A 25,734-nucleotide genomic window follows, 5' to 3' on the forward strand; every position below is an offset into this window, starting at 1 on the left:
GTGGAGTGGGGCCAACGCGCGGGGCAGGGTCCTAGCCATGGGATTATTGGCCCGGACCGAGTTAGTTTCTCCTTTCAGTCCGTTTGGAGCTGGTCCAGGGGCTTCCTGTGATGTGCGTAGTCTTTGCTCGTGGGGTATGTGTGGGGGGGTCAGACGGAGGTTTTGGGGATACCCTGGTTCATTTATTTCCTATGTGATCAGTAGCAGCAGGAACTGGAGCCAGGAAAGAATTGGGGTTTATTTATTTTTTGGTAAGCCGGCCCTTCACTAAACACGTTTAGAGATTCACCTTACTTTTAGGGCAAGAAATGAAAGTGAAGAAATGTCTGGGTCTTACTATATTTGTAGAAAGATAAAAAACTCATTTAACAAGTGTTTGTCTCCCAGTGCTGGGCTGAGTGGGATTCAGAGGTGTTAAGGTGTCGTGCTGGGGGTGTCAGAGCCGGACTGTCTGGCCTTCTCCCTTTTCTTGCCCTTGAGCCTGTTGCAGGAGATAGGTTGTGGGGTCACCTTAGCTTGCTGTGACCCTCACCCCCTTGCTTGCAGTTCAGGGTGCACGTGTGAACTGTTCTTATGCCAAACCAGATAGACCCAGGAGAGAGCAGGTTGTGAGATCTGATTCTGCCACACCTACCTGCTGGAGCCCCTTGTTTGAGCTCACTGGGGGGTCAGGGGGCACGCAAATTTGGGGCTGCTTTCCCCACCCCCAAGAACCTTCAGCCAGTCACTCAGCAGGAAAGGCAGCTAGGGTGGATCTCATGGTAGATGGAGCCTTAGGGAACCGTAATCCTTAGCTAGAGAACAGGGCATATGGGATTCACTTGCCAAAGATTCTTAGCTGTTGTCACTTGAGACTGTTAGAAGATGTCGTGCGGACCCCTGAAACTGGAACTACTTCTCCCATGGGCCCATGATGTAGGTTTAGGAGACCACTGGCTTTCTCCTTTCCTAGCAGTGTGGTTTGGTCCCAGCTGTTTGTATTCTTTCGTTCTTTCTTTTTTAAACTCGTATTTTGATTTGTATAATAGACATAGAATGACCAGAATTATTAGTACTACTGTATTAGTATTACTATTTGTGGTTCAGCGGCTTGAACTTTAGGTTTCACTCTTGCTAGACAACATCAGTCCTGTTTAAATTTTATTTTGAGATAAGGTCTCCCTTAACTGGCCAGATTGGCCTTCAATTTGCAATCGACCTGCCTCAGCCTCTCCAGTAACCGGGAAACAGGCAAGCACCACTAAGACCAGGTAACTTATTGTGTGACAGTGACTAATTCACGTAGGAATTCTCCTGTTTTGTATAAGGTTTTACATTTATTGAGGCTTTACATTTGATTGAAGTCATGCCTTTTATAATACTTTATAAGACCATATCCTTTTATAATACTTCACAAGACCATAGCATCAGTAGAAATGTTTTCTTCTTCATTCCTGGCATTGGCTATTCTTGCTTTTATTTTATTTTCCGTTTCCTTCCTTTCTTTTCCAGTGCTGGGTGTGGAACTCAGGTGTCACATTGCTCAGCAGGTGCCTTTCCCCCAGGGATATGTCTTAGAGGTCTTGTTTTTCCTTCCTTCCCTCCTTCTTTCCTTCCTCCGTTCCTTCCTTCTTTCCTTCCTTCTTTTCCTCCTTCCTGTGTTACTGGGAATTGAGCCCAGAGCCTTTACAGTGAGCTACATCTCCAACCCCAAGGGTCTTTCACATTTGCCAAGGATGGACTCAGATTGCAATCCTCCTGCCTCAGTCTGCAGGGTACCTAGGATTACAGATGTGCACTACCATCCCCTGGCCGTGTGTCTCTATCACTCTGGATAACATTTTAACTTTATTGTCTTCTGGAAGAACTAATTTTGGTTTTCATTGGTATTTTAATTGAAACACAAAGCCCACGTCCTTTTCTTGAGCTCTTAGGCATTAAAAAAAAAAAATTCTGCCTTGAGGAACACATCAGCAAGTGAGTGTTTTAGTTGGGAGGAGGCAGACATAATATCTTTGACGTAGATTGTTTTTCCCACTCATTGAAACATACATTCTGTTCACCAGTGCTGCACACCTTGGACAGAACTGTTCTGAGGTTGGTTTGTGTAATCACGGGAACACACATCCTGGAAGCTGTCTGAGAAGCATCTAACTGGAATATGCATAAGGCTCACTGGTAATTTAATGTGTCTGGTAGGTGCGTTCAGCCCACTCAGCCGTACACTCAACTTGTACAAAGAAGAGCAAATTTGCTGTAATGACTGGGGAAGAACATTTTGTTTTGGTTCATATTTAATGCATGAATTTGAGCATTTAAAAGTCTTGGAACAACTTCTTTTGGAGGCTGTGGCAGGATAAGATCAAGTGTGCTGGAATCAGAATGCTCTGGCTTTGAGTTCCTGCTGTGTTCTTGTTAGCTGTATGACTTCAGGAAAGTTACCTCAGCTCTATGGACTTAAACGTCCCCGTCCTGAAAACTGCTCTCTGGGGCTGTGGTGAGATGTCACTGTGAATTCCTGTGGTGTCCCATCATGGGATATGGCATAGAGCAGGAACTTAATACATGAGACTGTTCTGTCTTCATTAAGGACAACTGAGGGTCCAGGTTACTCTCTAGATTTTTATCTTATCTGCTTAGTTGATTGATGGTAACTTGGCCATATATTTTTAGTCCTCTGATTTCTATCTTTCCTAGGATTTTTTTCCCCTAGCTCATCTTACCTCCTTGAGACGCTAATTATCCTGTTCTTTACTTTTCTTTCTTCCTTCTTTTTCTTCCTTTTATTGTTTCTGTCTTTTTTCTTTTCCCCTTCCTTTCCTTCCGCCCCTCCCCTCCACTTCCCTTTCCCTCCCTCCCTTCCATGAATACAAAATTCAACAGCTTACCCAGAGCCTAGGGACATCAATCCCTTGGTACTGTGTGCAGGGTTGAAGCTGAGATTCCCTCACTGAGGAGTGTAAAGTGTGCAGCTCACCCACGCCTGAGCCAGTTGGTCTTTTTTTTTTGGGCTTGGCAGGTGAAAAGGCCCCGGGGAATATATGCATAATTTATTTCAATGTATTTCTTTATGGGAAAAGGCATCTTTTGCTTTATTGCATGATGTTGAAGTGGTTCACTGCTTCCTTCTGGGAGAGAGCTTCAGTTTACATTTCATGCAGCGAACACGTCTCAAATATGACGTTGTTTTCCTGAAGACAGATTGATGCACTGCCCTTGGTCTCCCTGTCCGCTGTGACCGGTGGCTCCAGTTTGTTCTAGCTGATGCTTTTATGACAGGGAAGAACAAAGAGGTGTAGTTTTCTTAAGAATTCCGCAATGCTTGTGCCCCTCCAGGGGCTTGTAAACAAGTATTAGCATGGCTTGCATTTGGCACAACTTTGGGGAAGAGGTTACCACTCTTGGGAAGTTTTTAGTGCTGGATGGTTTGGTGTGGATTTACAAGATTTTGTTCTGAGTACCTTGGAATCATGGAAACCAGTGTTTCCCTAAACCAGGGAATTGGATGGGCCAGATTGATCAGGGAAGGTGCTTCCACAAAGCTGTAATGGGGCGAGGGCCTCTTTGAGTATTAAACACAAATTGCTTATTCAAATACTGCTGCAGTCCTAACTACTGAAGTACTGGACACCTACAACAGGAGGTGCTGTTCTTATGTTATTTGTTAATGTTTCTAGAAGTATATAAGGAACACAGAACCCACCATGTTCCTATGTCCACTCTGACAGATCGAATCACTGTGGATTGAGACCCATCTTCTGAGGCCCCGAACGAAGAGGAGGAAGGTTAGTCCTGACATGGGGTGTGATGCTCTGAATCCCAGCCCCTAACCTAGGATATGAGCGTCCCTGGCTGATGGCACCTTCCGACGTCTTGGCACAGCTACTTCTGTTTGGAATGGGGTAAGTGTGGCATTGGCAGAAGGCTGGAAAGGACGGCATTACGCTTTTGAAGTCTTTATCATATTGGGGTCCTGCCTAAATGTATCTCCCTCTGCGGGCAGTAAGATCATTGACAGTGACAGTCGTTTTGGTGGGAAAAGGGTTGCTGGTTCTCCCCACTTGCTGGCTGAGGGTTTGAATTTGGTTCCCTGGAAACCTTCTGACGCATGCCCATTCTTTCGGTAGTTGCTATGGTTATATTGTTTCAGAGATTTCAGAGGAAGATTTCCTACCCTGTCTCCTTGCCTTCTCTTTTGCCTGCCTGTAAGATTCTAGGAAAGGGGAAAAGGGCTGTGGAGTAAGAAACTCGGTATTGGAATACGCGTGTTTGGGGTTTTCGTGCGTGGGATCATGTTATTTTTAACAGAAGAGGGTAAGCCTTTATCTGAACTTCAAAGTGGGTTGAGGTAAAGTGGAAAAAACCTCATGGGAGCTTCATTGCTCTGGTCAAACTGGACATCTTCCTTGCTTGATGGCCTTGAGGCTTTCCCCAGAAAGGACCAAGGGATACACCTGTGTTCTGCAGTGTCCTTTCTGCAAGTAGAGGCCAGTGGCATTGCCTGTGTCGTCCTCATCTGCTTCACAGGGGAAGAAGGACTTAGAAACAGAGGCTTCTCTTGCAGTGCCAAGTTGCTGTTTTCTTTCCCCCCACACCTTGTTCCTGGTGCCTTAGTGACACGTTGTTTAACATCCACCAGCTTTTGGTAGGATTCTGGTTGGTGCAGACTTTGAAACAAAACAGGAGGCAGAAGCACAGACACTTTGGAGGCCTGGCCCTTGCGGCTTCCAAGTTTCCCACCCAGCATTCCGGGTCCTGTCCTGGGATCTGCTGCGACTTGTTCCTCCTGTCTTTCCTGTTGCTCCTCCCTGCCGCAATCCAGAGCACAGCCTGGTCTCTCCTCCCCGATTGTTCCCAGCGACTGCTAGACAGCTCTCTTTCGTCACACTGTATGATCTTAACTGGGTTATGTGCTGTTTTCCAGAGGTTGAAAATATCCATTAACCCTTTGCAGCCCATGTTTTGCTGTATGCTCTGTGATTCTTTCCATTCTTGCAAATTCACTCTCCCCAGGGCCAGCACCCCACTTCTGTGTTATAGGACTGCCCTGGGGAGTTGGGTCTCCTTTGACCAAGTTTGGGGGCGGGGGTCGCTGTGCGCCAGGTCACGTTTCTACAAGGTTAATGGCGAGGAAGCGCACACATTCCAGAACAGCTCTCAGGATGCCCAGTCCTGCCTCCGGAGAGCAGCTCTGTGGCTTTTATCCTTCCAGGGTGCCTCCTTGCAGATGGTTTTCTCTGGAAATCCTAATGCGTAAGATAAGGCAACTTCACTCTGTCTTAAGTAACCTATTTAAGTAACTTGTCCTGGACCAGCTCGAGTGCAGTAAGCCACAGCGCTAATCCCAGCACTATAGAAGGCTGATGCCATAGGAGGACCACAAGTTTGAGTCATGCCCCAGCAATTTAGTGAGACCCTGTCTCAGAATAAAAGCTAAGAAGCATATGCAGTTCAATCTGCATTACTACCACCAATAACTATATCAAAACCCAAACAAGAACCAATGAAAACCAAAACAGTATCTTGTCCAAGGCAGGAGAATTGGGAAATGGGGGAAACGAGGAAGATTTGAACTCAGTAACCTGGCACCAGTCTGTCCTTTAACCAGTGCTCCCCAGCACATTCCTCTGCAGTAGGACTGCTTGGCCTTAGCCTTCCGTGTGCCTCTGCATTGTTGGGGATGTTGGTAAATGGTTGCTCAATGAATGACTGGATGGCCTTGCAGAATCAGCCTTCCTGGGTCCTTCTAACATCCTTGCTGGGTTCTGCCCCATAACAGCCTTCTAGCAGCTCTGTGCTGATTCAGACTGGCCCATTCCTGAAGTTCAACTCAAGTCCACCTCCTCCTCCCCGCCTCTCTGGCTCATCCCAGCCCACTGTCCCTCTGGCTGCAGAACCAGTGTTACCTGTCACATGCAGTCTTGCATTTGTCCCCTCCCCTGGCAGCACTGTCAGTAATCTCTTGGGAACCATGGTTATGCCCTGTCTCACAAGACAAGTGTTTCGGGATTCTTTCGGGAGCCAGGCACAGAAATGTCAAGGCTGCTCTGAGGTTCCTCCGAGTGAAGGAAGCTAATGTGGTTTAGGAGCCAGATTAAAAAAGAGAGCAAGGAACAGATCTGGGAGTTGGGTGCCCACCCTGCTGTGCGCCTGTGTGTACTTTCTTGCTGCAGCTGTGCAAGCTGAATCATAGGATGGATGCATCACCCTTTGGCTATCTCCTCCTGAGATGGAAGCAGATTTATGTGATAGACAGCAAGGCTCCTCTTCCAGTGCTTGTGTCTGTGGTTGGATGGGTTCCATGCAAGTAGAAGGAGAAACTTTTGGAGTAATCCCCACCCCATGCTTTGAAAGAGAATGCAAATACCCTCAGTGGAGTGTTGTGTGCAAACTTTGAGCTGGTGCTGGGCCACCGTCCTTAGCAATCTGTCATTGCATTTGTCCTCTGGGATGCCCTTGGCTGCTGCTTTAAGTTCATGGAATGAGAGCTAGCTTGGGAGTAAGAATGCAAAGAAAAGAGACTACATACGTTAAGCACCTACTGTATATCTGGCATTCTTATAAATACTGTCCAAAAGAATACAGCATCCCTTAGTGCATGCGAGAGCTGGCCCCAGGTCTTCTTAACATCTTCAGTGGTATAGTGTCTCCGTACAACTGTGAATATTCTCTGCTGACTTTAAATCACCTCTAGGTTACTTAGAGTACCTAACCCATTGTAAATATTTTGTCGGTGGTTGTCAGGCTCAGTAGCTTAGAGGATAATGATAAGAAGAGGGAGTCTGTTCAGTGCTGGCATAGTCAGTGTGCATTTGGTTGACTGGGTGCTGGCAGAGTGTGGAGGTGGAGCGTTGGACTTCCACCCCTCTGGCATGTGTGATGGAACCCAAGGGACTTGACTGAAATCTCACTGTGGTGGCAGTGCCTTTGGCTTTGATGTGCATTTTACCTGACTTCACTGAGCATTGTCACACGTGTTAACCCTAAATTCTGGGTGCAAACAGAGAAGTTTAGGTGAAGACATCTAATAATTGGAGACTCTTCATTTCTAACCTTTTTTGTGTTTAGCCAATTCTTTTCTGAGTTCCATGAATTCATTATTCATTATGCCTGAAATACCATGGTTAGATGCGCTTTCTGGGAGGGTGGGTAATACTGGAAAAATTACAAAGTTAGGGATGTTACTTTGGTCTCAGGTGCTCATCCACAAGAGAAATGTATCTCTGAACACCGCCGGAGGGTTAAGTTGTGTTTCTTCTAAGATGTGGGGGACCCTCTGGCTAGCGTGAGGACATTCTCTGACTGTCTTGCTCCATGGCACACACAGCCTGAGATAGTGGTGCTGTGGGTCTCACACCGCAGGACACCATCCCTGGCCTGCCTTTCTCCTGCCCACACTGCATAAACATTGGCATGGCAGGGACAGATGGCCATTCCGGGGCTCCTTTGATATCACATTTGGTTGCCTGGGTAGGGGGTAGGGTGTTTGCAGCCAGTCTCCACGGGAGGAGGAGAAGCTGCCTGGGAAATACCCACTTGACAGTGGGTAAACAAAAGCTTAAGTCCAGAAAGGCTGGGTGCCCTGGTGCATATGCAGGCTGGGCGGTAATGGAGTCAGATTTACATAAGCGTGTTCAGCTTGGGAAGGAGCCAGTGTGTCCAAAGCACAGCCTTTTCTCTACTTCTAATGGATGCTCCTCTGGGTTTGGATTTCTTATAGGTAACCTGAATGAACTGTATGGGGGGTAGTGAAAGATCATTACTTTCAGAGTTGGAGGAAAGACCCATGCAGAGAGCTGGGTTAGCTCTGCTGGAGGAGGCTCGGTGAGGGTGCCTGAAATCCCCGAGAGGAAGCATGTGGGGGCCCTATCAGCACGGTTCTCTGCTGTTCAGACAGGGTCAGTCTGTGCAGTGAGGGCTGAAGGCTTTGATGGCAAGAAGGAAACAAGCTAATGAAGAACAGCACTCAGACAGGGAGCTCAGACAGCGAGCAGAACCCCCTGAAGGAAACTGCAAGGGCTGATAGTATGTTTGCATCCGGAGGGGCGCTTCCAGGTGCCGCTTGCCTGGGCTCACTTGGGGGGCGGTAAGCTATGATTGGCTACATATAGACAAAGGGTGAAGTCCAACCCAAGTGAAAAACTACAAGCCACAAAGCTCCAAGGAAAGCCGTCCTGATCCTAGCCCTGGGATCATAACTGTTGCTCCTTCTTCCTGTAATACTTTTATTGCAATCCCAACGGGCCAAATTACAGTAACATATTCAGGTTAACAGAGTAATACTTAGCTGCTGTGCTTTGTATTAATCTGTGAGTTTGTTGATGAATTCTTTCAACAGCTCATTCATTTGGCTGAGAGATGACGAGCAGCTGACAGGGCAGAAGAGAAGAAATGACAGACCATACAGAGCTGAGAGCGACACAAGTGAGGGCAGAAACCACAAGTTTGGTAATTTTGAAGAGCCAGTGCCCTCACCATTGAGTTGTAAGGGCTAACAGTGGAAAATTCTTCTTCCTCTTCCTCTTCTTTTTTTTTTTTTTTTTTTTGGTACCAGGGATTAAACTCAGGACCTAGCACCTGCCCGGTAGGCACTTACGCCCCTGAGCTAAATCCCCAGCCCCGGAAAATTCTTTTTAACACTAAGATGCTTCTTACTAATTTTTCTGCTGGTCATGGAGCCCTTGCTTCTTACCTAGCACAGTTCTAGAAGCTCAGGGAGAATAAACATATTGAAGCTTCACAACAATGGCGAGTTCATTCATTTCCTTCGAAGAGCCCAGGGCAGACAACCAGTTTTGACTTTTAACACATGGTATTTCTGCTCTGAGTTTCCTCAGCATTCAGAGGAAGCTGCTTTGTGCAGATAACCTGACGGGCCATTCAGTTCTGAAAAGATCCAACCAGCTGACTGTTTTTTAGGTCACTGGAGAGTGACTTTTACGACCCCATAAACAGCATGAACGGGAGCCTGGGAGATTTCTTAGCTCCCCTTGGATGGCTTGGACGTTTTGTTCTGGGTGGTTCCAGTGTTTCTGTTACTTCTGCTCAAAATTGTTCCTAATTCAGGGCAGAGTTCTTCTCTTTTGGTTAAAACAAAAATTAATGAGATGAGTAAGTGTGTCAATGATAATCTTGGGTCATTTATGTTTAAGTAAAAGGCTTATCATTGTTTGCTGGTTGGTTTTCCAGGAAATATGAAAGCATGGGGGGTAGGACAGGGATGTCAAGAGTTGGGCGTGGTGTGGGCCAGCTGTCATCCTCGCACTCTGGGAGGCTGAGGCGGGAAAACTGTACATTTAGCTCAGTCTGGACAACTTAGTGACTTTGTGAGATTCTGTCTCAAAATAAAAAGTAGGAAAAAGACTGAGCAAGGAGCTTAGTAGCTGTGTGAAGGACATGGGTTCGATGTCCAGCAACCTTCCCTCTTCTTCTCCCATCAAGAGACTTGAATTTTTGACTTGGGCTTTTCCCAGCTCTGACCTCCGGTGCATCATTGCTCAGGACAGAGCATCACATCCTCTGCCCCTTGCGATGCCTGGAAGTTTCTCTCAAGCCTGGTATGCAGGCCTGTAATGCAACCATGACGTGTCACACCCAGCTCTCAGCGTGGTGCTGTGGTGGTGGTGTTCATTTGCACATTTCTCACTCATTTGTTTGAGACTCAAGTGTGGTGCCTGCGCTTACATTTTTTCGTGGTGTCTTTACAATCCTGTGTTATTGTCCAATTTTGCTTTGGTGTCTTTCTTTCCTTTATACTCTAGGAGTAGGAGGATTCACGTAGGATTGAAAATGGAAACTGAAGAAACCCTAAGATTTGGAAGTCATTTTCAGCCGTTGAGAAATTACACAGAATGGGAAAATACACCATTTTGGTTGCCGGCCCAATGAGCAGGAGGAGAAGGAGGAGGAGGGCACAGGATCGTAGGCCTGGGTTTTGGAAGTGATTACGTGGAATGCATTATACACAGCTGTGGGGCTTGTGTTCAGAGAACGCCAGGAGCTGAGCGTTGTGCTGCCCGCATCCCTCTCCTTGGGAGCTCCGATGTGCCTCACATCCAGCAGATGGGAGGCGATCTGTGAAGGGGCCTCGGTCTCTGACCCTGCTTGTTTCCCCACACGTGGGGCCTCCCCTGCAGCCCTTTTTTACTCGCACATGGGGGCACAGGGGAAGCCAGGGATACCAAGACCCCTAGGCAGGCAGGGGCAGCCCTGAGGAAGGGAGCCATATTACAACGGCCTCCTCATCCTAACAGTGGAACCTAGGGCCGTGGCACTGAGTTCTATCCCCAGCCGCTTTTCCTTTGGAGCCAGGGCTTCAATAAGTTGCTAAAAATTGGCTAGGCTGAGCCTGAACTTGCAGCCCTCTTGCCTCAGTCTTCAGAGGCATGCAGCACCACAGACTGGGTTAGGTTTGGTTTCTAAAGCTGATTTGCATACAGTACTTGGGGATTCTGAGGCCTTAGTAAGTGCTAGTTTAGGTCTTTCAACCAGAAATGTGGTTTGATTTTGAAAAGCATTGAGAAATGGGTTCTTTTGGAGCATCATTTCTTAAAAGGCATTTAGGCTCTTGGCCATGGCTTTTATGATCCTTCCTCTGTTTTCCTGGGGATTGTGGCTGGAGGTTCTCGGAGCAGTGTGGCCTGAGGCCTGCAGTCTGGTTTGAGGTGAGAAGTTTCTCTTTTCTAAGAGATGGGCCTGTGTCTCACTGAAGAGGCTTACATGTCAAAATGAAATGAAATAACTATGTTGAGCTGAAAATTCACACGCCACACAATTTATAAATTTAAAATGTAAGTTTCAGTAGATTTTAGCACATTGACGAAATTGTACAACTATAAACATGATCACACTTAGGTCCTTTTTCGTTATCCCAAGACAAAACACTCACCCTACCAGCTGCGGTCTCCTAATTCTTTCCCCCTAAATCTAGGTACCACTGAGCTATATCTTCATAGATTTTCCTGTTTGGGAATTCATTTACTCATTCATTCACTCAGTTCATTTATTCATTTTCAGCGGAGACCATGCTTACAGTAAAAATAAAGATCTTAACATACCCAAAGCAGTATCAATCCTGCTCCCACACCATATTAAAAGTGGAACCAGAGACTGACAACAGAAACATGCTTAGAATGTAATTACTTTTTTCTTTTCTCTTTTCGTTGTCTTCTTTCCTGTTAAAATTTTCAAGTGAGGGGAACCACACAATGTACAAGCCTGTGTGTCTGATGTACTGCACGTAACAGTGTGGTCTCAAGGTGCACCCGTTTCCCTCAAGCACCTCCAGTTTATCTTTCTTCATGGCAGGAGAGTCACCTCAAGTTTGAGGCCAGCCAGGGCTACACAGTGAGGACAAAGCCAGCCTGAACTACATATCGAGATTCTTTCAGACAAAACAAACAAACAAACAAACAAACAAACAAACTTGTCATGTTCTTTATCATCACTGGGCAGTGTTTTCAGCACCTGCTGTATACTGCAGCCATGGTGGGGAGGGTCCCCTCGTGCTGCTGGTGAATTAGGGGGACCCACGGGGAGACACAGACCAGGTGTACAAAGGAAGAGACAGTAAAGTTCCACGGACATATTTGATTTGACGGGGACAAAAGAAAATATTTGAGTTGCATTTTACATGTCAGATTTTATAAATCTGTTTGAAGTGCTTGGACAAAGCTAGGATGTTAATAATGAATTTGTTTATATATACAACTAAAATCAAACTTTGTCAAACCTAATTTGTCTAAAGGGTTCTTAGAGATACTTTCCCAGAAAGGGCGAAACCTGTTTTTTTTCTTTAACTCAACCTTGGTTATTCTTTACATTTCTGTCTCACACAAATCATCACACAAGATCCTATCCGGGGATGTTTACAGCAACCGTGTTTATAGCTGTGAAAACCTGGAAACAACCAACATGTCCTTCGGTAGATGAGCAGACACCCACATCCATGCAGTGGAATATTATTCAGCACAGAAAAGAACTGAGCTATCAAGGGGTTAGAAGCCACAAAGGGGCCAGGCTAGGAAGGAGGCAGGGACAAACTGTGGAGCGTGCAGGATTAGAGCAGTGGAATCACTATTGTGCATGGAACTCTAATGGTGGACACATTTCAGTGTACATGTCATTGTCCCCAACCCAGAGAATGTGCATGTCTAAGAGTGAAGCTTAATGTAAACCATGGTTTTTGGGTGGTAGTTGTCTGCAGGTGCAGGTTTATCAGCTGTAAATCGATGGCACAGTCAATTGGGGGGTTTTGCAAGTTGGGGAGGTTGTGTGTGGAGTACGGGTCTATGAGAAATCTTTGCTTTCTGCCCAGCTTTGCTATCAACTTTAAACCCTTCTATAAAATAGAGTCTGTTTTTTGGTTTGTTTGTTTGATACCAAGGATTGAACTCAAGATCTCACGCTTGCCAGACAAGCTCCGTGCCACTGAGCTAACTCCCCAGCTATAAAATAGTCTGTTTTACGACAGCACCACATACACACTAAAGAGGAGAAGACAGAACACCAGATTCTCCTCATGACACTCTGCCATGCGCCTCTTGGTCTGATCTACTTCTCAGAGTCCTTTGTGTCCTCCCAGCCGGGGCAGCAGTTGCAGGTGGCTCGGGAGAGTCCCTCCTCCAGGAGAGGCTGTGACGAAAACTGAGCTTTACTCCGGTGGCTTCATGGCTGAGATCCACGATGTCCATTTCCCGTTTTCTTCCTTCAGATTTTGTATTGTGGCAGCATTGTTAGTACTAAGGACATGGGGTTGGACAAGCTGACTCTTTTGGTAGTGTCCACATGAGCCAGACCTTCCAGCTTTGGGGATGATTAGGGGCAGCAGTGCTTCGATGGTATTTGAAAGCACTGTGGCCAGGGACCAGAATGATTGCATCTCATGTTGATCTTACTGTCTACCTTACTACATGAGGCGTTCCCCAGGAGCCGAGTACATAGGGCACCCGAGCATGGGACTGAGGAACTATGAAAATCTTCCTGGAGGTTTATACTGGTATTGTTCCTTGGGGATTATCCTTTATTTTTGAAGTCATCATCCATGTCCTCTGCAGATATTTACCAAGGGCTTCACTTGCACCCCGCTTAGTTCTAGGTGGCATGGACCCCACAGTGAAGGAGGTGGCGCAACCCATATGGCTGGCGAGAGATAGGGTCCTGCGGGGAACAGGGGAGGAAGAAGGCACTGGATGTTTAGCTTTTGAATTGAGGGATTAGCCAGGCATCAAGCACAGTGACGTGGAAGGGATGGCCCAGCCAAGGGAGCCTGCTCTCCTAGGACCAGAGGGCAGAGGGCTGGGCCTGCATCGTGCGAGATTCATACCAGTGGACAGAGCAAAGCGGGGAGTCAGGATGTGGATGCAATTTATGATGCAGATCCTCAGAGATGATCTCGGTGAGACAGGAGCCTGCAAATTGTAGGTGGAACATGGACCTGGTTAGAGCCAGGCTTTCCTGGGCTCCTTCGGGGATCCTGTGGCGAGGATCAGCATGGTGGCTTCCTCAGTTGGACCGCTGCTCCCTGTGGTCCTCATGTCTGAAGATGGATTAAGTTCGGTTATTGCACATGCAGCCTGAGCCCACTGGTGCTCTTGTGTCTTTGTGAACCAGTTTATTTCAGCTTCTCTAGGCATAAATCTCTTTCTTTGTAGTTGGTGAGCAAGAGAACTTTCACCATTGGAGGGTAGTTAGCCTGTGAATTCTATAGCAAGGTCAAGGGTGGCTGGAAAATGCTTAAAAATAATGTTTTTGTTTTTTTGGAGACAGGATCTTGCTATGTACAGTGTGGATTTGAACTCACTGTGTAGCTCAGGATGGCCTCAAACTCCTGGCAATCCTCCTGCCTCAGCCTCCTGAGTGCTGGGATTACACGTGTGTGCCACTATGCCCATCAATGCTTGAAGATAATTTAGGCTTCTCTACAACTCATTGTTTCCTTTACTTTCCAAGTGGAAAAACCCTTCCCATTACTGAGACACAATTTAAAGGAGGAGAAGTTTATTTTGGCTCACAGTTGTAGAGAGTTCAGTCCATAATCGGCTGGCTTCAAGGCCTGGCAGCATGGCACAGAGGCATGGGAGAGGAAGCTTGCTTATGATATGGCAGACAGGAAGGAGAGAGAGAGAGAGAGAGAGAGAGAGAGAGAGAGAGAGAGAGGGGCTCAGGAGCTGCCTGCAGCTTGGACCACTTGGTTGCGCCAGGCTTCTCCTCCCAATGCCACACTTAGCTGTAAACTCCTTAGTGGACAGTGAATGTCACAGCTCTGGGGTCCAGTCACCTTCCCAAGACCACAGCTCGGAGTCCATGAGGCTTTGGGGGTGACATCTGTCCTAAAACAGCCCTCCTCCCTGCTCTTGGCTCCACACTGGCAGCCTCCCATTCCTTCCCTTTCCTCCTCACACTTCCCTTGCCCGTTCAGGCTGCTCCTTGGGAGCACTGGTTCTGAAACACTGTTTTGTGTGTTCCCTATTCTCTGGAACCACGTATTTCCTCGTGGCCTGAACACATAGGTAGATCTCTGAGACTGAAAAATCCAAGCCTGCATGTTTTGGCATTTGACCCCGTTTGCTTGTTTTAAGTGGCATGTGGTGAACGTGTCCACAGATGTAGGAGACCAGTACACTTTGAACGAAATAATAATAACTTTCACATCTGGTTCCCTTTTCATCTAGGGATCTTAAAACCCCAAGTGCATATTAATTAAACCTCACATCACTGGAAGGAAGGGAAGGGATGGAGGCCATGGCTTTAATCACCACTGCGGAGAACTCGGAGGGCAGCCTCTGGGCCGGACGTGGTAACAGGGTTGTCTTTCATCCTGCCTCCGGAGCACTCTGCAGGGAGGCCCTGGTGGGAGCTGTGTTGTCCTGCACTTCTGCAGGGAAGAGATCTCCTGGGATCTGTAGGACTTGCCCTAGCTTTTAACATTGCTGATGCAGAGGGCTTCTTTCTGCCCTGTTCATCAGATCTTTTGCCTTATCATGTTGGATCTGGAGTCTCATACTGTGGATTGCAGGATGGTGTTGCTGACTGGTAAGGTGGTTTGGTTCTCTTTCCATCTTTTGGATTTGATATGCAGAGAGATAGAAAGTTGCTTTTAAAATGTCAGCTGCCTTCAAAGCTGGCAACAGGTAATTCTCAGCCCGGGGCATCCTGTTTATCCTGATGCTGTTTCTCCAGAAAGTTTCCCATGCAGGTTGGCACAATAGAAAGGAAGAGGGGAGCCGCATCTGTCTGACAGATGAGGCAGTGACTGTATGGTCATACCATGGATGGACGGCTGGGGAGGAGCGATGAGGAGCCTGCTCTCTCTGAGACCGAGGGTCCTGTGTTCACCGCACAGCACACCGCACAGGGGGTGCTGTGTGTCAGGTGGGGAAAGTCACCTGGCAGGTGTGAAGTGTGTGAAGTACCCACGTAGTCTGCAAAGGAACAGACGTTGATTTTAAACAGGAAGTCTGCAGGTCCAGTGCCAATTTAAAGTGCATTCTTGATCTAACAGTATAACAATGTCTTCATCACCATTGCATGTGGAGACCAACAGTATCTCAGAGAAATACTGAAAAGTATGGGTTCTCTACTGCTGCCTCCATGCGAGGCCACCACCCTACCGATTCCTGGTTTCTTTCCATTTTTGTGACTTAAAATGGAGAATCATATCTGTACTTCTGCTGCAAGGCAGATGTTTATGTATTATTTTAGATAAAAGCCTTTCTGATGAAATTCTAAAACCATAGTCTGTGAAAAGCATAGCCTGTGAGTCTTCTCTAATAGCAATGGACTTTAAAAAATACTTCCTTCACTTAATTATTACAGCATTGACGTGTTCTTGGTTTACCTTGATGGGATTACCAGGATGTGTGGCTGTGGAATGGGTATTCCCCATTTCCTTTGTACCAGGAAGGTTATTGGAATGTTCCTCAAATACATAGCAAATCGGAGCAAAGAATGATTCTGTTTCTTGAAAGCCGAAACAAGCCTTATTTTCGGGTCGCTGACATGGATTAGTCCTTTTGCTCATGGCCATGTCATGGCTCCCGTAGATGGAGTCCTAGATTTCCAAGGTAGGCCTCAAAGGCAGTGGCACAAAAACTGGCTAAAACAGCAGACCAAAAATAAAAATCTCAGCTGCACTGTTGACTAGCTGTGAGGCTTTTGGTAAATCACTTAAACTCACTGTTACTTTGCCTTCTTGCTTTGTAAAATGGGGATGATTACTTTCCTCATGAAATTTTTAAGATTAAAATGTCTCTCAACTGCCTGATCTATCATAGGTCCCTCAAAAATATCTCCTTGTCATGGTCGGTATCCCCTTAAGTAGGAAATGAGTAACTATTATTGAAGATTTTCAAAGAGATTTCTGCCACTTCTGCTCAGCCACTGTAGGCGCTAACCATTTGCAAAGCCAACTTTCTTGATATCCTGCATTTGGAGTCAGGAGTCTTGCCTTCGTTATCCACGGGGATAGATATCACGAGATTGGAAATCCATGTCTGGACTGTGTTTCTGCTTCCTCTATTAATGTGTGTCTGTGTCTAGATGTCCCCCCCTCTCCCCAAAGCCTCATGCAGTCATATTTGGGTCTTTTCAGTGGTGGCTGGATCTAGACTGTGTGACACTAGAATTGATTATGGTGCAATGATAGGATTAAGGGCGTGAGTGCTACCTGCCCTAAGGGCAAGTGGCCTGGATAAAGTCTAAGAGACAGAACGAGGTTGGTTGCTGGTTGTTCCACCCTGCCTTGGAGACAGCTAACTGTGCATTGAAAACTATAAACTGTGAGCTCAATAAACCTTTCTCCCTTTAATTCTGGGTGTCGGGTAATTTGTCTCAGCAACTGGAAGAGTAATTAAAGCAATGTATCTTTAGCACTACTTTAACAAAGAACTATGTTTTCTTAGAACACTGTGAGTTCCTGTGCAGCCTCCTCCCCCTCTGGCTTCCTACATTATCAAGATCCCCAGCCAGTACGTTAAATCCAGTGACCCTGCACTCACATACCATTAATGGCAGAGACCACAGATTACATTATGCATCACTCTTGGTGCTTTGCAAATGCATAATGTGTTTCTGAGGCATAGTGGCTATCACGGTTGCCTAACACAAATGCAGAATGACATGTATTCATGTACACTATCATCCAGAATAGTTTACTGCCCTAAAATTTCTCTACTCTCTACTTATTTATCCCTCCTTCCCCACTGATGCCTGCCCATCACTGGTCTTTTAACTGTCTCTGTATTTTGCCTTTCGTCAAAGATCAAGTAGTTGAAATCTCATAGTACATAATTTACATACAGCATGGAGCACGCTGCCTTTCTGTGGGTTCTTGGTGACATTCTCACATCTCTTCGCTTTGGCTGTGAAGCCCGGAGGTGCGTGTTGGTAGACTGTATCCTGAACTTCAGCCCGGAAACCCGAGTTCCCTGAGGGGGCGTTTCACCAACTGCTTGATGATTGAGGGCCTCTCACTTGGGATGTGTGGGAGACGCTTGAAATGGGCCATGCTTTGTTCAAGTTCTGAGTAGCTGCCTGACACCATTATGGAAGCGGAAAACCTCTGCATAATTTTAAACATTTAATTGGCCCTGGGTCCTCCCACTGAAAAGTAACTCAGTTCCATGGACCTACTAGAAAACTAGCTGTGGTCCAGGAGGAAGAGGGACAGACTGTAGCCCCGACTCACAATGGGACAGGAGATGACACAGAGGAGAGCAGTGACATCTGTAGAAATAGATGCAGGGAGGGGTGACGTGTGAAAGCCAGCGATGCGGGCTTGGGATGCAGTGTGGATTTGAGGCCGCCTCCGTCTTAGCTGCCCAGGGTGCCCAGAGGCAGCCCTTGTCCCTCCTGGGACTTCAGTTCCTTCTTTGTTGTCTTCGTTTGTTTTCCATTGCTATGGTAGAATACCGCCGATAGGGTAGTTTATGAAGAAGAAAAATGTATTTGGTTTCAGTTCTGGAGAGGCAGTGTCCAAGGGCATGGCCTGGCAGGTGCTTCTGGCGAGGGCTTTCTTGATTTATGACCCTGAAAAGGTGAGAGAGACAGAACAAGAAAAAGCTGAGAGGGACTGGGGATTTAGCTCAGCAGCGTAAGTGCCAGCCTGGCAAGCACAAGGTCATGAGTTCAATCTCCAATACAAAAAAAAAAAAAAGGCGAGTATGTGAAAGTAGCCTTTGTGACAGCCCTGCCTTGCAAGAACGAACCCACTTCCACGAAAGTCACTTACTCAAGTGAGACAATTAATCTATTCCTGAGGGTGCAGCCCAGGTGACCCAGGGTGGCGGTGACACCTGCCCTTAGCTCCACCCCTGTGTTGCTGTATATGGATCTGAAGTTCCAACACAGGAACTTTGGGGACCACATGCAAGCTATAGCACCCCTGGGGACAGTGGTGGCCACCTCATGGCACTGTTGAGAGCAGTGAACAAATAAACACCCGTGATGACTTAGAGAGGCCAAGCTAGCGGCAAAAGAATGACAGCAAACCATTTGCGTCAGGGTTGTGTGTGTTTTGTTGACATCAAGCTGATTTCCTTCTAGACTTCTTTTTTCCTCCTCTTCAGGGCTGCTTTTGGAAGGGTGTCAGGAAGGTTAAAGTTTCTGCACAGTTCCTGTCAGTTTGGTCTCACATGGATTATAAGGAGCATTTTTTTATTCACTTTTAGAGTTCTGTCCTGAGCATCACAGAAGAGCATGGAGCAGAGCCTGCTTGCAGAGCGAGGTGCCTAGATTGGCTCTAGATCATAAGGATGAGCCTCAGCTGGGGACGAGCCTCAGGCGGGGACAGAGGTATGGGCCAGTGGACACCTACAGAAAGTCTTGTCTGTCAGTCCCTTTTTGGGGCATTTAACACGTGTGACTTTTGTGTCCCTGTGGCAACCCTCTGAGGTCACCCCCTCCTTGCTTTGGTACTGAAGATTGAGCCCACACTGAGCTATATCCTCAGCCTAACTTGTTTATTTCTTATAGTCAGAGTCTTGATCAGTTGCCTGGGCAGGGCCTGAATTTGCAGTCCTCCTGCTTCAGCCGCCCCGAATGCTGAGATTACAGTTGTGTTCTACCATGCATGACTTGGTTCGCCACCCTTTCCGTTCTGCATCGAATGAGGCTCTGAACATTCCAGGGAGACACTCAGCGCCCCACACTGGTCAGTGTACATCTGGGATTGCTCTGAGTTTCCCAAGCCACGTACCCCAAATGTAATTTCCTGGCTCATACCCGTCTCAGAGAAATTGCCACCTGTGCACTTTTACCCCCTTTGTTGCACTGAGCCCAGGGCCTTTGCACTGAGCCACATCCCCAGCCCCTTTCTAAAATCTTTTATATTTTGAGACAGGGTCTTGCTAAGTCCCTAAGTTACCCAGGCTGGGCTTGAACTTGAGATCCTCCTTCCTCAGCCTTCCAGGGTACGGGAATTCTAGGTGTGTTCCACCACACTCAGCCCAGTTGAGTAGCTTCTGAACATATGGTGTCACTGCTTGCCAAGGCCTCCTTCTGGTGGACAGTGAATTTATGTTGCCAGCCAGGTGCTCACCATGTTGTTCCTCACAAATCTGAGCTCCAGAAACAAAAGGGTTGGTCACATTTATGCTGTGTGTGATGCTGCAGACCCAGAGAGGCAGAAATTGAGGCACAAAGGTGATGCCCCAGGCTCAAGAGACATCGAGGTCCAATCTGGGAGACCAGCTTTCCCTGCAGAGATCCAGAGAAATTGTACTGAACGAGAACCAGGCTGGATAAGATTTTATCCTTCTGGTAACATTGTCAAAATAAAATAAATGTTGAAAAGATTTATATACAGTACAGAACTTTGATTCTTTCTTCTCCCAGCCTCAGAGTGCAAAAGATTTATTTCCAAGTATTAAATTCGGCTGGATGTACCATGATAAAATTGGCAGGTTTTGCAGATCACACCTTCAAATCGAAAATGTTAAGTAGGAAGCAGAATGTTGCTTTTGGGTCCTTGGAAATGTACTTTATCTCTTGGGTGAATAGCTGGTGATCCCTCTCAAACTATTAATGGGATGACTGAATATTTGTTATTAACAGAGATGGCTTGAATATTTGTTACTCTAGAAATCTACCATGAATTGTACAGTGCAATATTGAGTCTATGAAGACAGGGAAGCTATCGCCAAATTCCTGTTTAAATGTACCCTGCAGCTTGCCCTTGGTCTGCGATGGGGGCCGTTTACCTACAAACAGACAACAGCTTCTTGAAATCCTCTGTTGGGCTGGGGCATTGGTTCCATGCTTTGGTTTTCAGGAACTTCTCTGCAGGGTGGGGGCCATCTGAGGCTATGACTATGTGGCAGTGCTGTCTGATCAAGCAGGCACATGTTAGCGTGCCCTAAAATTAGCAAGGAACAGATGAGTTAAGCACAATATTTTAAGTGTTGTCAACCCACTTGAAATCGAGACTCTTGAGAGAATAGGGCTCGTTGGAATTTGAGAAAGTCTTTCTTGCTCAAGTTCTGGGCCAATTGAGAGAGACAGAAAAGACAGCATACGGAGGCCAAAGGGTCAGCGTTGTGACAGTGAGTGTCAGAGAGGAGCTTGGGACTTGGCCGTAGGGGTAGCATTGATGGAGACCTAGCAGTGGACAGTGGGAGGCTTCCCCCAGTGGAGCAGCTGCTGAGATCCCCTACTGCATGCCCAGAGCAGGCCAGCCCTCTGGCGCCTGGGGCGCTGGAATGTCTCTGTTGGCAGGTACAGTACAGGGGGTTTTTCGAAACCCTTCTCCTTTATTCAGGGCTCCTTTGTCCATCTCCCCAGTGCCGTCCAGGGAGACAGAGGCACCCAGAGAGCATTCATGTGAAGGGAACAGGAGACCTGAGGAACGTACCACCTGTGTACCACCAAGTTTAGTGTCCTCTTATTTCATAATCGTAATTGATTTCAACACCTCTGATCTGCTAATGATCAGGAGAGTGGATTCATTTTCAGTGAGAGAGCTACTCAGGCAGGACACAAGAGTGTGGAGAGAACACCATGTTTGCATTCTGAGTGGACGTCCACGGGGAAGCACCATCCTTGGGTGAACCCTTGTGGGATAGTCTCCTTTAGGAAAGATGCTCATGCCTTTTCCTGGGGACAACTGGAGCTCATTGTAGGCTAAATCAGCCCGAACCTTTCCTTGAAGTTGTTTAGCTATTAATTGGCATCTTGTAAAGAGAAAGCAGTATAGTTTTTGTTTTGAAGGTAGTCATCTTTCTAAGCATTTGGTCAGGTTTTTCTGTAGGGAGCAGGAAACAGGGAATCTTCAGTTCTCTGGATTTCAGCTCTATAACATAATCCTAGGATGCTGCAGAGATGAAGGACCCTCTCGTTGAAACCCCGTCCTTTCTAGTGGAGCACTGTGGATCCCAGTGTAGTTCAGGACAGGTGCTCAGCCTTAGAATCGATGAATGAATGTTCCCTGAGGTCTCTCGCATCACCACCCTGTTTCTGTGGTTCAGTCTAATGGCTGTGATCTGTGGAATGATTGCGTGTGGCATGGTAGTTTTATTTATATAGAAGAGGAGCTTGGTTTTATTTATAATTTATTTTCTTGACTCTTTTGAAAATCTTTTTTATTGTATTGGTACATTTTAGATGCACATATTGGTCACATTCATCACAGGGAGTTTGTACCGACACATGATATACGTTCGTTCTTTTTTCCCCCTTCTCTCTGTGCTTCAACTCCTCTTCACCTCCTTCTTTACTAAGCTTTGTTTGATTTTTCTTCTCTTTTTTCTTGTCCCTTTCTTCCTCCTCCCCTCCCCTCCCTTGTTCCTCTTCTCATTTGAACATTTTCTTTCCATTTCCTGGTATCCGTTATACATTTCAGTCCTTAATTACCTTTTTGGCTTCTCACAGCAGAGAAATAGTGAGTTATTTAAACATGTGTGTCTGATTCATTTCACTTATGAGTATGATCTCAAGTAAGTCCATTCTGCTAGAAATGTCTCAAGCTAATCCTTCGTTATGGCAGAGTAGTACTCCATCATGTACACAACCCTCTCCATCTTCTTTATCCATTTTTTGGTTGATGGGCATTTGTGCTATTGCCAAGATTTAGCTATTACGAACTGTGGCATGATTCTTTTAATTCTTTTGGGACGATACCCTGAAAGGGAAATAGCTGGGTCAAATGGGACCTTTAGTTTTATTTTTTTGAGGAGTCCACAGTTCTACCAGTCTACATTCCTACCAGCAGTTCATTTCTTTCCCCACAACCTCTCCAGCATTTGTTATTGGTTGATTTCTTGATGCCAGCCATTCTTTTTGGGGTGAGATGGAATCTCAGTGTTTTAACTTGTATTTCTTCATTGACCAATGAGGTTGAACATTTCCTCATAAATTTATTTGCCATTTGTACTTCTCAATTGAGAAGTGTCTATTCATTCCACATTCCTATTTTTGGGCTGGGTCTTTAAATTGGGAGGGGGGCATCTGATCTTTTTGAGTTCTTAATATATTCTAGATGTTAGTCTTTTGTCTGAGGAACAGCTGGGACACATTTTTTTCCCCCATACTCTAGGTTGTCTCTTCACTCTGTTATTGGTGTCTTTTGCTGTGCAAAAGATTTTTAATAAGATCCCAGTTGTTGATTCTTTGTGATATTTCCTTGTGATCAAGGTTTTATTCATAAAGTCTTTGCCTACACCAGTGTCTACAAGAAGATGCTACCTATCCTCTGTCTTCTAGCAGATTTAGTGTTTTTATTTTAATAATTCAATCTTCGATGCATTTGAATTTTAGTTTAGTGCATGGTAAAAGATATAGGTCTGTTTTAGTCTTTGGTATGTGGAAAGCCAGTTTTCCTAGGACTGGTTATTAAAGAGGCTTTCTTTCAGTCAAGGTATTTGGCTCCTTTGTCAAAAATAAGGTTATTGAGTATGTCTGAAGTTGTTTCTGCATCTTCTGATGTGTTGCATTGATGCTGGGGTCTGTTCTTTTGTCAGAACCATGCTGAATTTATCACAGTGGCTTTGTAGTATAATTTCAAGTCAGAGATTGTGGTGCCCTCTGCCTTGCCTTTGTTGCCTACAGTTGCTTTAGCAATTCTAGATCTCTTCTGGTTCCAAATGAATTTTAGGATTGCTTTCTCTAATTCTGTGAGATAAATTTTTGGAATTTTCATCAGGACTATTGCATTAAATCTGTTTAAGAGTTTTGGAAGTATGACTGTTTCACAATATGGGTTCTTTCTACCCAAGAACAAGAGATATCTTTCCACCTCTGATATCCTTTTAGATCTCCTTTCCCAGAGTACTGCAGTTTTTAATGTAAAGATTTTCTACTTCCTTTGTTAGATTGATTCCTGGATATTTCATCTTTTTAGTATGGTATTATAAAAGGTCTTGTTTTTATAATTTCTCTCTCGGTGAGTGTACAGGAATGCTATTGGTTTTTGATTGCTGATTAGTATCCAGCTACACTACTGAATTTGGCTATTAAATCTAGAAGAGTTTTGCTGGAGTTTTGGGAGTCTGCTATGTAGAGTATTCTGTCATCCATAAATAATGATAATCTAATGTCTTCCTTTCCTATCATTTTTTTTCTTTCTGTTATCAATTGTTCTGGATAATGTTTCCAGCACTATACTGAATGAGAGTGGTGACACTAGCCACTTTTGTCTTGTTCCTGATTTTAGAGTGAAAGCTTTCAGTTTTTGTCCATTTAGTATGATGTTGGCTGTTGGTTTGTCATAGATGGCTTTTATCAGATTGAGACGAAGACCATCTATTTCAATTTTCTGCAGGGATTTTTTTTAATCATGAATGAGTGTTGGATTTTGTGAAATGCTTTTCCTGCAATTATTGAGATAATCATATGGTTTTTGTTCTTGGCTTTGTTACTATAGTGTATTACATTTACTGATTTGCGTGTGTTGAACCATCCCTGCATCCCTGGGATGAATTCCCCTGGATTATGGTGTATAATCTTCTTGATAATTTGCCACACTCTATTTGCTAGTGTCTTATTGAGGATTTTTGTGTCTATGATCATTAGAGACTGGCCTGAAGTTCTCTTTTTAGGTTGGATCCTTCTCTGGTTTTGGTATCAGGGTAATGCTTGCTGCGAGGAATGAATTTGGGAGTCTTATTTCCTTTTCAGTTTCGTTACGGAGTTTGAGTGTTAGGGGCATTGGGTCTTCTCTACATTTTTTGTAGAATTCAGCAGTGAATCTGTCTGGGCTTAAGCTTTTCTTTGTAGGTTTTTAATTACATCTTCAATTTCATTGTTTGATAGTGGGTTATTTAGAAGTTTTTACATCTTCTTGATTCAGCTTTGGTAATTCGTATGTATCTAGGAATATGTCTATTTCTTTTGTGTTTTCTTATCTGAGTACAGGTTCTCAAAGTAGTTATTGATGATCCTCTGGATTTTTGCAGGATCTGTTGTGATTTCATCCTTTTCATTCCTAATTGCATGGATTTGAGTCTTTTTTTTTCTTTTTCTTTTTGATAAGGGTTTGCCAATTTTATTTAATCTTTCAAAAGACCAACTCTTCAATTCATTGAATCTTTGAATTGTTTTCTTAGTCTCCATTGGATTGATTTATACTCCTGTCTTTGTAATTCCCTCCTTTGGCTTGATTTGCTCTTCTTTTTTGAGAACCTTGAGGTTCAACACTAGCTTATTTATTTGAGATTGCTCTGTTTTTCAGATATGTGGATTCACCACTATAACTTTCCCTCACAGGACTGCTTTTATTGTGTCCCATAAGTTCTGCTATGGTATGTTGGCATTATTAATTGTAGAAACTGTCTAATTTGTTTAATTTCATCTGTGACTCATTGGCTTTTCAGGAGTGTGCAATTTAATTTCCATGTGTTCTGAAGATTTTGTGGTTTTATTTGCCTTTGGTTTCCAATTTCCTTGTACTATGGTCTAATAACATGCTTGAGATAATTTCAGTTCCTTTTACACTTACTTAAGCATGTTCTGTGATCTAGTCTGTGGTCTATTTTGGAGAGCATCTTTTGTGCAGCTGATAAGAATGTGTATTCTGATGCCGTGGGGTAGAACACTCTGTAGGCATGTACTAAGAACATTTGTTCAAAAGTTTGGTTCTGTTCTGGTATTCTTTGTTGATATTTTTATCTACTTGATGTGTGCATTTGTGACACTGGGGTAATGAGGTCCCTCATTCCAACTGTATTAGTGATTATTCAATTTTTCACATGCATTAATATTTGTTTTATATAGTTGAGTGCCTTAGTATTTGGTGCATTTAGATTGTGATTGTTATCTTTGTCTTTTGAGTTGTTAACTTTACAGAGATGTAGTGACATTTTTTATGTCTCTTAATCAGTCTTGATTTGAAAACTGCTTTGTTTGCAAATAGAGTAGCACACCTTGCTTTTTCCTGGGTTCTTGTTGCGTGGAATATTGTTTTTCATTCTTGACTTTTAATCTATTAATTTCTTTTTGAATTAAATGTTTCTTTTTTGCATTTTTCCAGTATTCCTTTTCATTGTTTAATTTAGACTGTTTACATTAATGACTGTAAGTGTATAGTCTTATCCCTATCATGTTATTTTTCTGTTGTTGATTCACATTTTTCTGCTCTCTCTTTAATGACTTGACCTGCCTGAGATTCATTCTGTTAGGGCTCATGGGGTTATAGCCCTTGCTGTCTCTTTCTACAATATCCTTCTGAACATTTGGGAGTGTTTTTGTTTTCCCCCTGCCGTACCAGGAATTGATGCTTGCCAGGCAGGAATTATGCTGTTGAGCTATATCCCTGGCCCATGGGGT

The 25,734-nt window shown here is 45.0% G+C and overlaps 1 protein-coding gene across 8 annotated transcripts in view; it reads left to right on the forward strand.

Annotated features, from left to right (window-relative positions):
* The window catches only part of Tiam1 (TIAM Rac1 associated GEF 1), a 359,373-nt gene that overhangs the window by 176,991 nt on the left and 156,648 nt on the right, over positions 1 to 25,734 (forward strand). For 6 of the 8 annotated variants that reach the window (XM_063252519.1, XM_063252516.1, XM_063252512.1 and 3 more), the window contains one exon: positions 3,708 to 3,881. The exons of 1 other annotated variant lie outside the window; for it this stretch is intronic. The gene's annotated coding sequence lies outside the window, so the exon portion shown is untranslated. Of the gene's footprint in view, positions 1 to 3,707; positions 3,882 to 18,647; positions 18,772 to 25,734 lie in introns of all 8 variants that reach the window. One more of the 8 variants, XM_063252517.1, reaches the window with a different exon arrangement.

The sequence above is a fragment of the Cavia porcellus genome, unplaced genomic scaffold, assembly GCF_034190915.1.
Source record: "Cavia porcellus strain 051 isolate PalLab524CR breed Dunkin Hartley unplaced genomic scaffold, mCavPor4.1 scaffold_7, whole genome shotgun sequence".
NCBI classification, from domain to species: Eukaryota; Metazoa; Chordata; class Mammalia; order Rodentia; family Caviidae; genus Cavia; species Cavia porcellus.